The 13,407-nt window shown below is 35.2% G+C and overlaps 1 non-coding gene and 1 pseudogene across 1 annotated transcript; both read right to left on the bottom strand.

The window, feature by feature from the left end:
* Positions 1 to 3,244: 3,244 nt before the first annotated feature.
* Positions 3,245 to 12,739, bottom strand: LOC128245847 (ADP-ribosylation factor 1-like; annotated as a pseudogene).
* Trnay-gua (transfer RNA tyrosine (anticodon GUA)) lies at positions 5,871 to 5,961 on the bottom strand. The gene is given in 2 exon segments: positions 5,871 to 5,906; positions 5,925 to 5,961. It is a non-coding gene; the product is annotated as a tRNA-Tyr (tRNA).
* Positions 12,740 to 13,407: the final 668 nt, after the last annotated feature.

Raw genomic sequence — 13,407 nt, 5'->3', positions numbered from 1 at the left:
TCTAATATTTCCGATTCGTTGTTTTGATATTCTGAAGAAATCGACTTTCGTTTCCGGCGAGGATGATGAAACTTGCCCGCTCGTTTAAATACATTGTATTTACTTCTTATAAACACATCTTATATTTTTTACAAACAGGTATTAGTTATTTTGATCGGAAAGTTAAAAGCATATATCAAATATTTATAATGTATTTTTTTTCAAGAAATACTACGAAAAATAGTCAGTCTCATCAAAAGTCTAGGTGCGGGCGCATTTTTTTAAATAAAGGTCTCAGTATTTTTAACGTAAAAAATAATACGAAAACAGAAATTAGACCATACCAAATTGATTATATATCAATTTATCGAGTGGGTGGGTTTTTAGTCTTTAGATTGAAAAATAATCGATAGAAAACATTATCGAAACCTAAATGAAGCAAAGAAATATGATTTCTATAACTTGATCATTGAAAAAATACATTCGGGAAACCTCGGCCATTTTCCATCTTAAAACAGTTATTTTGATGGAGAATGGCCGAGGTGTTCCGAATGTATTTTTCCCGACCGAATGCGAAATAACAATGACGGAAAATATATGGCCTATACAGAAGAAATGAGATGACGTATATGGACTTTCAATGGTGAAAACTGTTATCAAGGGTACTTTTTTTAATAAGAATATTATTTTCCTTGACGGATAGGTTTTAAAACGACACCTTACTCTAAACATAGAATGGTATACACTAGCGGTTGCACGGGTGGGGGCGCACCCGGTGCCGCCCCCTAGTATCGCCCAAATGCACCATTTCGGACTAGAAATCGTTAACATTTCCTGGAGGAGTATCCCCAAACTCCCCTTTTAACACACTAAGCCAAATGAATTTTGGTGTGTAGTCGGGGCGTATGTCAAATGGATTCGCCCTCTAAATTACGCCCCCTCTCACATCAAATCTTGAAGCCGCCCCTGGTATTCATTTGTTTAATATTAAATGCATTATCATGTTTAACTCATTTGGCGTAAATGATAAAAGGAAAAAAACAACCAAAAAAAACACATACGATTTGTGTACACATACCATTATGAGCCTTTATATAAATGTATTTTTGAATTAATAGCTTAGTTGTCACAAATTCCCCTGGCACAAACGCGTTAATATATCGCTTACATATTTTTATCTGTTTAAGTGAAATGACTAAAACATGGTAATTCTATTAGTCGAAGGGAAGTAACTCTGTTTGACAAATATCAGCATGACTTACGGAGTTATACAAAAACGAAGACATTTTTTCTCGTACTGTGTATGTATTTTCCTGTTTATTAATACAAATACAACAAACCATTAATGTAAGATGATCTAAAATATATTATCTGTATCAAAGGCTGAACAATGAAAGACAATTAAATAAAATGATAATACACTAAAAGTAAATATATATGAAACACAAGTTATGAACTCGATATACAATGTACATGCTTATAATTAATATCAAATGAAGTAAAGTGCACATATGTTGCTAAATAGAAACGCAAAAATCTGAAAAGTCTTGGTAAACATTATTTTTTCTAATTTTAAATATGTTGACTAAGATCTCAATAAAATCTTGTTCATTTTATCGTGTTCATCTGGAAAAAAACACATTCGGAACCCATTGAAAACAACCTCGGATGTTGTTGTTCTTGTGGTGGTGGTGGTGGTGGTGGTGGTGAAGATGATTGGATAATGCCGGTACATGGAATTGGTTTGTAAAATATATAGCTCAATAAATAGTTGTTATGTTTTAACGTGTATTTTGTATTACTAAGTTTAAATGGATTGCCAGTGAAGTGCATAACTCATTAAGATTCCCAAGAGTAATGTCTTAATTAAGTTTAACTGCTACATTGAAATTACTACGCGATCTACTTAATGCAGCGTAGTTAAATGTAAGGATTTTTGACATTGTAAACCGTCCGTATACATCCGATGTTGTTTTCGATGGAAAATGGCCGATGTGTTGTGAATGGAAAAAAACCACATCACTATTCTGAGCACCTGTATGCAGTGGCTGGTTACAGCTAGATTTATCTAAAATGCCATCTCATGGCGAGAAAAAACAACAACAAATATCAGATAACGTTATGTTGTAAAGGGACTCGTTCATGGTTTGTAAAATGCACTTTTAACGAACAAAAAACACGAAATATATTGTAGCAAATCATTAGGAGTGTTGAAACTAAGATACTGACAGCTGGTCCCCTTCAGCAAATGCTTATATTTGCTCAAATATTTTCCTTGAAGACCACAATTTTGATAAAAATTAGAAACCTGATGGGCATGTTCCGTGACTGGTAGATTATGCTGCAGTCAATTGTAACGACGGCCCCCAGGTCCGGGGGTATACCGGGCATAGCCGGGGAAATGGGCCGAGTTTTTACCTTCCAGGTGGCCCCGCAGTGCCGCGTGAATGCGGTGGTTTTGTCTTGGCGCAAAAAATAGTGGGGAATGGGCCTTACCTAAGGTTCCCGGGGTGCGGGGGCATTTGGCGGGGATTTTACCAGAAGTTCGTTCCCGCAGGGCGGGGATTTTGACCGGGTTTGGCTGGACCGAAAGTCAAAGTTCCCGCTATTCCCCGGACCTGGGGGAGTCGTGGTTACAATTGACTGATGCATTACATTATCACGTAATGTTACCAATATATTTAATAAAGTTTCTCTCCTCACTAAAACCATAATATTTTTTTCTAACTCATTTTCAGATGAATTTTCGGGAAATGAAATTTTGGTTCAAAAACATGAGCGAGTCCCTTTCAGAGTCTACATAGAAAATTGAAGATCAGTTATAAATATTTACACCTCAACTTCCATTCTTCAAATGAATTGCCTCTTCGGCAATTACGTGTATCGATCGATGAACGCAACATCTTCGGATATGTTCGGATCGCTTTTCATCGCTTAACAATATACATGCAAACCATTGATCTTGTTATTGTTTGATTTGTGTCAGCTGGTCCCGTAAAATATAAATTAACATTTTAGAAATTGTAAATTTATTATATTTGAAATTATTGTCAAAAGTGTTTCAATTTTACGTTTAAAAGTGATTTCAAGTTGTTCATCTTTTTCCGCGTTATTATGACGTCATTTGAAAAAAAAACGTTTCCGGTTACAGTCGGGTTGTTCTATTTACAGAATGGTTGAGAAAGGATTACTGAAACTATTTGGTGTAGATATAAGTAATGCAGGATCGATGTCATTATCGGGGATATGAATGCAATTGGTCCGGTTAAAGTACGCGTGGAGAGGGGCCCAGGTGAGATGCGAGCCAGTCCATACTGTCAGTAAGTCCGACCCCTCGATAGGCGCTTATTTCCATGATGTCTTAAAGAAATTATAAGATAAACGTACACTATTTGTACGAGTAATTGTCAGATGACATGAAATAACATTTTAATGATTAAGAATGGGCAGAATGAGCGTAATTTCCCAGTACTATAGTTTCTTTGAGAGGCAAGGGGACGTTCATCTTCTCTTGTGTAAGAGGCGGACACTTGTACGCTTCGACTGACCTCGCCATTGCTATTTTCCAGCACTATTGTTAATTTGGGAGGCTAAAAGAACGTTCCCAATCCCATCCCCTCTGGTATGGGAGGCCGACACTATCACTTGACCACATTTTTTAACTTACGCCAGGAATGTTGCAACGCCTTTAAGTTCAACTTGGCAGCAACATCCTCCGCACTCAGGCAATTGGGAAGGTCGCGTTAATTGACCAGGAACAGGAAGATGCTGTGTGCAAGCTCATCCGCGTGCATAGCAGGCTTGATGACGTTACAGTTTAGCTTCTGCAGACGCTCGGGGTCCGCGCCATCTATCACCATGACAACAGCGTCTGTGTCTGGGTAGTGATGGCGGAACTGCTGGCGCTGGAAATATATTTTTATATTACATATTAAATTATAATATATGATAATAACAAATACAAATTGAATGCCACTACCATAACATCATCATCATCATCATCATCATCATCATCATCATCATCATCATCATCATCATCATCATCATCATCAGCAGCAGCAGCAGCAGCAGCAGCAGCAGCAGCAGCAGCAGCAGCAGCAGCATCATCATCATCATCATCATCATCATCATCATCATCATCATCATCATCATCATCATCTTCACCACCACCACCACCACCACCACCACCACAAGAACAACAATATCAATAACAATACTATACAAACATAATATTTAAGCCCGAACCACCAATTAAGAATATAATATTCTTGTTTTTCTCGGAATAACAACCGACCATTTTGTCACCACCGCCGATGTCATAAATGATGAACGTGATGTTTTTATGGTTCACTGTCTCCAAGTTAAACCCTGAAAATAGCAACACAACTGTCAGAATTTCAAAAATATACAAATCTTAACATAAGCCGAAACTGTCTCTAGAGCCGGATTTGCATCAGTGACCTAATTTAAGCCACTTTAGTACTTTGGCAATATTTACAAAGCATCTTAAGTAATTTCCTAACTAAAGTCGATTTCAAAAGATTTTCGTTTTAGTCAAACTAAAAGAAATGTATAAGCGGTTTTTTTACATTAAAGTATGTGTTTTCTATTATTCTATAAACATATTGTTTTTCAGAAATTATGAAGTTTTTATATCATATGACTACTGGGCAACTTATGACAGGGCATTGACTTATGTTGGGAAATTATTTAAAATGTTTTATGAATACCAGCCCAAAGCTATCACGGGAACCCATGAAACTGTTTTATGAATACCAGACCAAAGCTATCACGGGAACCGATGAGACTGTTTTATGAATACCAGACCAAAGCTCTCACGGGAACCGATGAAACTGTTTTATGAATACCAGACCAAAGCTATCACGGGAACCGATGAAATTGTTTTATGAATACCAGACCAAAGCTATCACGGGAACCGATGAAATTGTTTTATGAATACCAGACCAAAGCTCTCACGGGAACCGATGAAACTGTTTTATGAATACCAGACCAAAGCTATCACGGGAACCGATGAAATTGTTTTATGAATACCAGACCAAAGCTCTCACGGGAACCGATGAAACTGTTTTATGAATACCAGACCAAAGCTCTCACGGGAACCGATGAAACTGTTTTATGAATACCAGACCAAAGCTCTCACGGGAACCGATGAAACTGTTTTATGAATACCAGACCAAAGCTATCACGGGAACCGATGAAATTGTTTTATGAATACCAGACCAAAGCTCTCACGGGAACCGATGAAATTGTTTTATGAATACCAGACCAAAGCTATCACGGGAACCGATGAAATTGTTTTATGAATACCAGACCAAAGCTCTCACGGGAACCGATGAAACTGTTTTATGAATACCAGACCAAAGCTATCACGGGAACCGATGAAATTGTTTTATGAATACCAGACCAAAGCTATCACGGGAACCGATGAAATTGTTTTATGAATACCAGACCAAAGCTCTCACGGGAACCGATGAAATTGTTTTATGAATACCAGACCAAAGCTCTAACGGGAACCGATGAAACTGCTAAACATGAGTTAGGTAATTTCATTATCAAAGTATAATAGCAGTTAAAACACAGCATAAGTAAAACGTCAAAGTCATTTCAAAATTACAATAAAGATATTGGTGCTGTTGTATTAAGTGCAATTTCATAATTATTGGAAAACAAACAATAGATATGTTTTATTTTTTATGGTTATCTTGACGCAAAGTGTTTATGATTATTGACAAAACCGTTCGTTTGTCGGATTAGGTTTGTTAACGTAAACAAATGACAGATGTTGTGTTTCGCAATTAATTCGCTGAAAAGTTTTGTTTACTTTGAAATTATGACCAAACTTATGTAAATAAATAAAAATAAAAAGGTTGTCCCGTGAGCCGGATTTGAACAATCGACCTAAGGATGCCAGCTATGTTGAACCACTACAGTCCTCCGCTCTACCAACTGAGCGATCACGGGTTATGAACGTTGACTGATGCGTACGTTATAAGATTGACAACGTAACAATGCTCAATTACTGAATTAGACGTTAACAAAAAACGTCATTTTGGAAAAACGGTAATTAATCATTTGGGGGTGACAACTCAGATAATAAATGGTTAATGTCAAAACATTTGTTATCTCTCTTGGCTATCTCTACGTTCATCTACCATAGGATTTATGAACACTTCTGTAAATTAAACACATACTAATAACATACTAAATAACAATATATGTGAAACTTTAAATTTGTCGATTTTCTTGGAATCATTTTCTGATAATAATATTTGGTAAAATTAAATATGATTTGGAGGAAAATTTAGGTTAAACAAGCCATTTTCTTTATCCGATTACCAATTATTGTTCATCTTAAAATGTAATTTATATTTTAAAATCATAATACAATGATTAAATTTGAAATGTATCTGCATCATTACATGTGTTCTTCAGAATTTGAGTTACATGAAATAAGAGGCATTGTTAAACATTTCATTACGAGTGTCCAAAACCATAAATAGACCGTTATTTACGAATGTCTTAAACCATGAATAGACCGCTAATAACGAATGTCCAAAACCATTAATAAACCGTTATTTACGAGTGTCCAGAACCATGAATAGACCGCTAATTACGAATGTCCAAAACCATTAATAAACCGTTATTTACGAGTGTCCAGAACCATGAATAGACCGCTATTTACGCATGTCCAGAACCATGAATAGACCGTTATTTACGAATGTCCAAACCCATGAATAAACCGCTATTCACGAATGTCCAAGACCTTTAATAAACCGCTATTTACGAATGTCCAAAACCATTTATTAACTGTTATTTACGAGTATCCAGGACTATGAATAGACAGTTATTTACGAATGTCCAAAACCATTAATAAACCGTTATTTACAAGTGTCCAGAACCATGAATAGACCGTTATTTACGAATGTCTAAAACCGTGAATAGACCGTTATTTATGAATGTCCAAAACCATGAAAAGACCATTATTTACGAATGTCCAAAACCATGAATAGACCGTTTTTTACGAATGTCCAAAACCATGAATAGACCATTATTTACGAATGTCTAAATCATGAAGAGACTGTTATTTACAAATGTCCAAAACCATTAATAGACCGTTATTTATGAATGTCTAAAACCATGAATAGACAGATATTTACGAATGTCCAAAACCATGAATAAACGTTATTAACGAGTGCCTAAAACCATGAATAGACCGTTATTTACGATTGTCTAAAACCATAAATAGACCGTTATATACGAGTGTCTAAAACCATAAATAGACCGCTTTTTACGAGTGTCAAAAACCATGAATAGAACGCTGTTTACTTATGTCTAAAAGCATGAATAGACTGTTATTTACGATGTTTGAAACCATAAATATAACGTTATTTACGAGTGTCTAAAACCATAAATATAACGTTATTTACGAATGTCTAAAGCCATTAATATACCGCTGTTTACGAATGTCTAAAACCATAAATAGACCGTTATTTACGATGTCTGAAACCATAAATAGAACGTTATAAACGAATGCAAAAAACAATAAATTGACCGCTATTTACAAACGTTTAAAACCATTAATAGACCATTATTGACAAATGTCTGAAACCATTAATAAAACGTTATATACGAATGTAAAAATCATGAATAGACCGTTATATACCAATGTTTAAAACCATGAATTTACCGCTATTAACGAATGCCTTAAACCATTATTAGATATTTATGTCTAAACCCATTTATATATAGTATATTAACAAATGTCTAAAACCATTAATAGAACGTGATATACAAAAACCATAAATGGACCGTTGTTTACCATTAATAAGACGTTTTTTTTTACAAATGTCTGAAACCATTGTTACCTAGACTTAAAACGTGTATCATCTTACATTCAAATTATTGATAAAACATTTAATGAAACATAAACTAGTCTGTCGAAATAGCTTTTTAAAAAGAAAAAAGACAGATATAGTATTCGCGATGGTTGTGACTTGTAATTTGACCAACCGTTTAGGTTATTAGTTGAGAATAAAAAAAAAGGATTGTCCCGTTAGCCGGATTTGAACCAGCGACCTAAGGATGCCAGCTATGTTGAACCACTACAGTACTCCGCTCTACCAACTGAGCGATCACGGGTTATGAAACAATGTGTACAGTATATGATAATAATTCACATTCTAAGTAATAGATACGGCAACCGCAAACTTTTAATTATGTCAACAAAGAGGCTTGTGTGACGTAACTGTATTGTACCGTGTTGTCAGGGTAAACGTTCAATAATAAGCGTGCGATACAAGTGAATAGCGTCGCAATTTATCAATAAGGTAGTTATAGAACAGTTAAAAAAAACACAAAGAAAACACTCTCAACCAAGTTACAAGATATATTGCTGTGGTCGGATGAATGCTTGGTTTGTTTTATGCTCATTTGCTTTTATAAAATTTTAACCCGAAGATTTCTAGATCCATTTGGTTTCACACGCCTTATGTTTATAGAAAAGAAATGTTATCTTCACGATTGAAATCAATCAATCAATTAATCAATCAATCAAAATCAATCAATCAAAATCAATCAATCAAAATCAATTCAAAATCAATCAATCAATCAATCAATCAAAATCATTCAATCAATCGAAATCAATCAATCAATCAATCAATCATTCAATCAACACTCTTTACTGAATACACATATGATGAAAGGATATGGTAGTTGTCCGTTTATCCACTCCGACATTTATCCACCTGGACATAATACCCGGACCCTACACGTCGACTTTCTATTTACCGAAATTGTCGGCTTGTTACATGTATCTTTATCATATTTTGAAATATGTTTGTCATAATAGCATGTGTATCCATAGCCATTTTGCATGAAATATTTAAAATATAAGCTCTATAAAGATATGTAATGATTAACATAAAGAACTACCATTGTACTACGAAACGAAACATCGTCGATTTAATTTAAGTAAACAACCGTTAAATATAATTCAGAATTTGCAAACTTTAGAATCATTATAAGTTAACATATTGGCATCACAATATCAGGATACGCAGGAAATAGACCTGCTAGACTTACCTATAGTTGGGGTTGTTGTCACCCCCTCCTCTAGCTTAAGGCGCTATAACAGGGTGGTCTTCCCCGCCCCGTCCAAACCTGAAACACAGAACATAGAATAGGTCTTGATAATGAGCTGTATATATAAGTCATGAAATTTAAATACATATAAACTGTATGAAGTGGGAACTCAAGATCTGCAGGTATCACACTTGGCTTTCAATCCAGGGGTCAAAAGTTCGATTCCCCTCCACACCACTAAAATACTAGTCGTCTACAGTAAATGGGGATCCTGTGTGGAAGTGCTATTCACAGGTGCACGCTAAAGAACCAGAGTAGCTCTAACCAGGGTTCCATTCTGTCTGTGCACTATGCTCCAAAAAACCTAAAATGGCTTACAATATTATCGGAGCACCCGCCGAATGGGCAAGGCCCGAGCGCGAGTATAAATAAGGGCTGTATCTCAAATGAATTTGAACTAACAAAGGCGGTATCTCAAATGATTTGAACTTACAAAGGTTGTATCTGAAATGAATTCGAACTAACAAAGGCGGTATCTCAGATGATTTTGAACTAACAAAGGCGGTATCTCAAATGATTTTGAACTTACAAGGGTTGTATCTCAAATGAATTTGAACTAACAAAGGCGGTATCTCAGATGATTTTGAACTTACAAAGGTTGTATCTGAAATGAATTCGAACTACCAAAAGCTGTTTCTCAAATGACTTTAAACTAACAAAGGCTGTATCTCAAATTAATTCAAACTAGAAAAGGCTGTTTTTCAAATGAATCTAAATTAATAGGCTGTTTATTAAATGAAATTGAAATAATAAAGACTGTATCTCAAATAAAGTTGAACAAACAAAAATTGTATCCGAAATCAATTTGACTTTTGACTGTAGCCGAAATTAATTCAATAGACACACATAAATACACCAGTGCTTATTGTAAGTTAGCTCGGGTGAATAATCTTTTATTACCATTGTCTAACAATGTGGATACTTGTTGATGGATGAACGGCTAGAAATTTATAAACCGGTTTCAACCCAAGTATATTCTTAGTGTTCACTGGCCATTCCAGGGCATTGATGTACGAAATAGCCACATCCATTGGTATGTTTGTGAGAATTGGTGTATGGTACTTGATGGTTTTGGTGAATGGCTGTGTTGATGTGGAATGCAATAATATGTTTGACAGGAATCCTGCTTGTTAGTCGCGGGATTGTCCTTCGGGAACAGTAATGTCTCGGGCATTGCAACATATTTCACGGCCGACATTATCAACAAACCTACGACAAAATCATTTCTCAGCAATTTAGGGTGTGTCTAGTAAACATTCGAAATTATTAAAGATTTATTATGACGCCATATATAACGACGACAACGGCATACTACGTGGCCGTTCAACCATAAACATATATTAAGGGTGTTACAAGCCTTTGTGGGATGTTCTTTTTGTTCAAAAAACTAAAAAGGTTTTCATCAGAGTGACCGAGAAAGTAAAAAGAAAAGGGTGGTTTAACCTGGGAATAAGTGGCCACGTAGCTATTAATAAAAAGCATTTATAAAGGCTTCTGCATTTATTACATGCTTTTTTGTTGTTAATTTTCTTCAAGTAATCAAATACAAGTCAAACCCTATTAGCTCGAACACGTTTGTCACGAATTCCCCATTCACTCGAACTGGATGTTAAGAACCGATTTTTTTTATAATGAGGGTAAGAATTTCCGCTTGGCTCGAAGTTTCCGAGGCTCGGGGTATCTTTGAAGGTCTCTGGGAGTTCCAGCCGACGGGTTTCTTAATTTCTGCATTTTTTAATACTGGTTAAAGTTCAATTCTCTAAAATATGTATTAAGATAAAGAGAATATGACACTAATATAACTTCAATTTCGGTCTAAAATCGATCAAGGTTATTATATTAAATCTGCAAACCAGTGATATAAGACTGCTGACAAAAAATCAGATGGAAGATTTTCATATTTCAACTAAAGGTTTAAGAAAAATAAAACATCAAATTTGAAACGGAAATATGACCATCTGCGATCTGATATTCTGTCAACAATTTGTATGTTTAATATGTTTAAATATACTGAGTTTACGAATTCGTATATACATAATTTTAATTAAATTAGGTAGTGATGTTCCGATGATGGATGATAATCGAAATGTGTTTGGTTGGGCCTCAGATCGGGGTCAATCAAGCGCATTTGGTCATAATCGATCATCGATTCAACTTACGAGTTGTTTTAACTCTTATCTCTCGTTATTTGCGTTCGGTGATTTTTCGGCAATTTTCTCTTTTGAGTTTACTTTTACATTCAGAAGTATACAGTTGTTATCGTTAACAATATGGCTTCAAGCAACAACAGCACTAAATAACTTCAAACATACACATACCATAAGCATATTTAATGATTACATGTTTTATACCAAAATCCGGGCTTCAACTATTGTACCATTGATTATCGGTCACTTGACTGAACCCGTTTATCGAAAGTCAAACTGGAACCGATTATCGAAGGTCAAAATGGAACCGATTATCGATAGTCAAAATGGAACCGATTATCGAAAGTCAAACTGGAACCGATTATCGAAGGTCAAAATGGAACCGATTATCGATAGTCAAAATGGAACCGATTATCGATAGTCAAACTGGAACCGATTATCGAAAGTCAAACTGGAACCGATTATCGAAAGTCAAACTGGAACCGATTATCGAAAGTCAAACTAGAACCGATTATCGAAAGTCAAACTGGAACCGAATATCGATAGTCAAACTGGAACCGATTATCGAAAGTCAAACTGGAACCGATTATCGAAAGTCAAACTGGAACCGATTATCGAAAGTCAAACTGGAACCGATTATCGAAAGTCAAACTAGAACCGATTATCGAAAGTCAAACTGGAACCGATTATCGAAGGTCAAAATGGAACCGATTATCGATAGTCAAAATGGAACCGATTATCGATAGTCAAACTGGAACCGATTATCGAAAGTCAAACTAGAACCGATTATCGAAAGTCAAACTGGAACCGATTATCGAAAGTCAAACTGGAACCGATTATCGAAAGTCAAACTAGAACCGATTATCGAAAGTCAAACTCGAACCGATTATCGAAGGTCAAAATGGAACCGATTATTGATAGTCAAAATGGAACCGATTATCGATAGTCAAACTGGAACCGATTATCGAAAGTCAAACTGGAACCGATTATCGAAAGTCAAACTGGAACCGATTATCGAAAGTCAAACTAGAACCGATTATCGAAAGTCAAACTGGAACCGATTATCGAAAGTCAAAATGGAACCGATTATCGAAAGTCAAAATGGAACCGATTATCGAAAGTCTAACATGAACCGATTATCGAAAGTAAAACTGGTACCGATTTTCGAAAGTCAAACTGGAACCGATTCCCAACACTAAAATTGTTTTTTGAACTCTTATATTTGCTATGATACATGACACTTGTAAAAATAGCGGTCAACAATCTTATTATAATGATTTAATAAACTGTGTGTCTACCTAGCAGTAAAAGCTTGACGTCTTTATGTTTGAAGAATCTCGTCCAAAGATTCCCCATCTTATCTGTCACTTTAGGCAGGGTGCTGGGAGTCTGTCATGAACCCTTAAAATCTATATAAGGACACTTTTCACTAATCCCATCAATTCACTTAACTGCTTCCGAAAATAGAAATATATTTTCTTTTGCACGTTTTCATAGCTCAAAATGCATTTTGCAAAACATTGATAATTTTCTCTGGGATATGATTAGGACTAAAAAACAACAACATTCGGTTCGGTTTACCAGACCAAACCTACGAAATAGGCGTCGACCCTACCGTTTTGGTTTAAACATATTTTATTGAGCAAAATTAATCAAAATTTCAATACAAATACATAATCAAATTTCAGGATTGGAACGGTAAAACCCCCAAATAGAGTTCCTTTCCCTGTTATGATAAATTACAATCAGCATTTGGGGCAGATATAAATAGTGATGAAGTTGTGATTATAGCAATAAGCTCATATTAAATAATACAGTCTTAAATACATGTGATTGAATGAGAGACTTTAAATGCAATTACCTATATTAAAGAAAAACTATTTATTTTAGATAAATCAACTGTATTAAAGTAAAAAAAAAATAAAGTATGAGAAAAGAAGGAAGAAGAAAAAGAAGCAAATTAAATGATGTTTTTATAGTCCGTTGGTAAGAAAAAAGAATAAGTGTGTGTATTTTTTAAAGCTGCAGACTCACAGATTTACCGTTTTTCCAACTTCTTTAATTTTTGTCTTGGAATTAGCACATTTTTGCGTAATTATCTGCAAACCATTGATGAGAG

This window comes from Mya arenaria, chromosome 9, assembly GCF_026914265.1.
Source record: "Mya arenaria isolate MELC-2E11 chromosome 9, ASM2691426v1".
NCBI classification, from domain to species: Eukaryota; Metazoa; Mollusca; class Bivalvia; order Myida; family Myidae; genus Mya; species Mya arenaria.
Note: the sequence above shows the minus strand (reverse complement) of the source record. Positions and strands in the feature narration are given on the sequence as shown.